Here is a 4310-nt window from a genome sequence, read left to right on the forward strand (position 1 = left end):
CCTAACAATTCTCCAGGTTCTGTCCAGTACTTAATTCGAAAGCCACTTCCACATTTTTAAGTTATTTGTTACAGTGTGCTGGTGCATGGGGTTGTCAAAAACGGGGGGTGGGGGCAGAATTTTGAATGATATCCAGATTTGAGCCTGGATTAAGTTGGTGAATGTCCATGTCCTTTACTAATGTGAGATGACTCAGAAGAAGTAAGTCAGGGAATGGCTGTTAGACATTCATGTAGAGATATAAATAAAGTGTTCAGAAATACAAACGTGAATTACATTGGGAGAATTCTAGGTTTAAGACAGAGATTTGGGAGACATAGCATATAGTTGTTAATAAGAGCATCTAGGGACATGTATGTACATAGAGAAGACAGTCAAGACCTGATCTCTGGAGTCTTCCAATACAAAGCACCAACCAGATAGACTAAGGGGAAATAGCAAGTAAGGTCAAAGGCACACCAGGGAGCCAAGTGCTCTAAGTAAGATAGAGAAGTCAACTGTATTTCTCTAATCATCAATGGCATTTTAAAGAGAGGCTGGGTTAGGTGTCATGAGGAGGGAAACACTGGCTTAGAAAACATGACAAGAATTGTTTCCATAGAACGGTAGGGGTGGAATTTTGAGCACTCGTGGGTTGAAGAAAGAATAGGAGGTAGGAAAGAAATGGCAGTTATGAATAACTGCTTTGAAAACTTTTTCTGCAAGGGGAACAGACTATCCAGATAGTAACTGGGGAGAAAGTGATGAACAAAGAAAAGGTTTCTATGGTTGAGGTCAGGAAGACCCTGGGTTAGAAAGGGAGTGTCAGAGTCTCAGAGAGAGGGTGGGTGAAAGCCAGGAAACTGTTCCTCAGACTGACATCAGAGATTTTCATGGGGGTCTTGTTCTCCCCCAGAGAGAGGGAGAAGCCCTGTGGGGAACCAAGTGAGCTGGGGTACCTGCTGTAGCAGTGTTTCTCCCAGGAGCCTTAGGAGAAGGAACATCGAGAGAGGCGGAGAGAGATCAAAGAAGCAGGAAGAGAGCAATTTAAAAGGAGGAAGAAGAGGGTGCCTGGGTGGTTCAGTCAGCTAAGCATCCAACTTATGCTCAAGCCATGATCTCACAGTCCCTGGATTCAAAACCTGCATCAGACTATGTGCCAACAGCTCAGAGCCTGGAGCCTGTTTTGGATTCTGTGTCTCCCTCTCTGTCTGCCCTCTCTCTCTCAAAATAAATAAACATTAAATTAAAAAAAAAATTCTAAACAAAATAAAAGGAGGAAGAAGAAAGACAAGTGCTGGAGTGAGCTCTAAGTATGGCAGGAGTGAAGCCGATCTGTGAGAAGAAAACCTCATTAGATGCTTGATGTTCCTTTATCTTCTGATTGGTTTACCTAGTCAATAAGTTTATTTTCCTTTGGAGACTTACAGGTCGTTAAAACTTAAGACATTTGTATTTTAAGGACATTTCTAGCCTTAGAAGAATTTTTTTCTGTCTTCCTCTGTCATTCTCTCTGTCTCTCTCTCTCACACACACACTACTCAGTGCGTGTGGTATAGGGGCAGATGACCCTAAATCTGCTCCAGAGGGGTAAATATTACTCATCTCTAATCAAAACGCATATTCCATTTTCCTGGCCACAGTGATTAGTTCAGACAAGACAGGTGACCAGTACGGGTTCCCCCACTGTCCAAAAGTGGAATGTTCCTATGAAACCTTTCAAAAGCTGAAATGATGTAAAGCCAAGAACCAATTACCATTAATTTATATGGAAAACTTTTTGAAGCTTCCCATGCCCCCCCCCAAAAAAAGTCCCATAGGTTTCTCTGAAACCTTAGGACATGTCTTGCTAACAGATGCACAAAATAAACTGAGATAAAGCACAGATGCTCATAGATACAGTTCAAAGCTATGGTGACTGGAGGCTGAGTGTAGTTCCCTGGAAAGGAACTTGGTGGTGCAGCTCTTGCTGCTTGGGATGTGTGCGGTCTCTATAATAGCTTACTGCAAAACAAATGCTGAACACTATTTTCACTTTTTGCCTTTTCTCATAAAAGCAAAACTCTTCTTTGGATTTCTTTCGGTGTTTTATAAAAAGTAAAGTAGCATAATGCAAACTTTCAAAAGACAGGCGATACCTATACTGGCCCAATGAGATTCAATCCTGGCACTTTTGCTTGAATTATTGGGAAAAGAGGTTCTCTTCTTCCCAAACAGGTTGCCAAGCTGATAGAACACAAGCCCAAGTCTACCGTGCACATGTCTTGGCCACCACCTAAAGCGGTGACAGCCTGCTTGAGAATGAAGTTTAAAAGGTGAAAGTAAAGCTGAGGGATGGAAATTAAACCAGCATGAACCTCAAAATTCTCAGTTTGTGAATAAATGGGTGTTTTCCCATTTCCCCCTGACTCAGGTCAACTTGAGTTGGTTTTCTGTCACTTGCAACCAAAGAGTCCTCAATAATGGAATCACCAAACGTGGGAAGCACAGACTTGAATACTAAGATATCAGATGTAAGCAAGGCAACTTCAGAATCACTGAGGCAGGTCAGGACAAGAGCTTAAGCTGGTTAGGTTTCAAGGAAGATAGAATGAAGTCCAAAGGAAGAGAAGGCTCCAAGGCTGGCTGTAGACATCCTGAGCATTTTACCATGTGCCATGCATCTTTTCTATCCAGTAACTCATTTGATTCTCTAACAGCCCTGTGAACTGTGAGGAAACCACACTCTACTTTACAAAAAAAGAAAACTGAGTCCCAAAGAGGGGATATTATCACTCCAGCAGAGCATAGACCCCCCAACCCAAATTTTCTGACTCTAGGAAGGGTACTCTGCAGGGCTGTGCCAGCTCATGTGGCACCTTTGTGCCAATGACACGCATCATCCAGGCATTCACAGCCATCGAAGAGGTTGGTGCTGTCCACCCCTCATCCCAGTGCTCCTGTGCAGAACCAACCTATGCACTGTGCCCTGCAGAACTGGACCTTGTCCCATACATCTGCCTCCTCCTTCTTTCTCCCCTCACTTATATTCTGTTTCCCTTCCTATCTCTGACCTTCAATGAGCCCATACACAAACTGAAGCTGGGTTAAACAAGTATCACCAACAGTCTCCCCCATTGTGAAATTCTTTTTTTATGCCTCAGCTGAGGTGGAAAGAAGCAGCCACCCATGAGATAGAGTGTGAGCATCCAATAACACCCCAAAAGTTGCATTTGTGGTGATTATAATTTTGTCGTCATCCAAGTCCCTTAGATTAAGCCATTGAAGAAAATCACAGTATGGAATTGATTGACTACTGTATATTTAATGTATATCATTCTGTTTCTTCTGAGATATACATTTATTGTTTCCATTTAAATGATGAAAGTGCCAAGATCAGAGAAGTTACATATCTTACCAAAGGTTGCACAAGAGGCAACCCAAATCTCCTGACCATAAAGCCAAAATCTATCCACCATATCTCCCAATCACCACCCTTTGATCCCACTTTTTATCAGGTTTTATCCAGGACGCTCTAGAGATTCAAGGTCATTGAGTTTAAGAGTGAAAACCACACCCCAAGCAAATAACAGTAAAGGGAAGGCTACTACTTCATACACCAGGCAAAGTGGAACGAAGGTGTGGAGGCTCCAGCAACATGACCTCAGTGCTAATTCAGAGAGCCCCTTCCCCACGACCCTCAACATGTGCTGTGTGAACTGTAAGCCAGTCTCTTCACCTCTCTGGGCCCCTGGTTCTCACTTGCTGGAAGGAGATAGCAAGCTATTTTTCTTAGCAGACAGTGCTGTCACAGGGTGCAAAGAGATGATCTGTAACCAGATGCCATGCAGTTGAAACACCCTCAGTCTTACTGTATACCAGGTCAAGATTCTCTGTGGCTTTTGACAGCCTCTCCACTGTTACCATGGCTTTAAGACCACTTTCTAAATTGTTGGCCCGCATCATGAAGCCACAGAATTCAACCAAGCAATGCAGTCACGCGTAAGGAAAAAAATACCATCTCCTTCCAGAAACTCCTCACAAGGGTAAAACTACATTTGCCCTTGTGCCTTGTTTAGAGGTGAAGCCACATACTCAATTATGCTGGCCTTCCCCTCTCTCCTTGCAGGTACTGGGTGAGGTTAGGCTGGGGTTATTGATGCAACATTCCTATTTTAAATGCAAAACAAAAGACACATCGTTTGTCTTGAATGCAAAATACAGCCCTAGTGCATTTTTCAGGCAGCTGATGCACAATTGGTCTAGCGTTCGTTTCTATGGCAAACACAAAACAAGCAAAAACCCTAGCAGGTTTGAGGTGGTTGCTTCTCTGTGAACACAATCAAGCAAAC

Source organism: Prionailurus bengalensis, chromosome E2 (assembly GCF_016509475.1).
Source record: "Prionailurus bengalensis isolate Pbe53 chromosome E2, Fcat_Pben_1.1_paternal_pri, whole genome shotgun sequence".
NCBI lineage: Eukaryota > Metazoa > Chordata > Mammalia > Carnivora > Felidae > Prionailurus > Prionailurus bengalensis.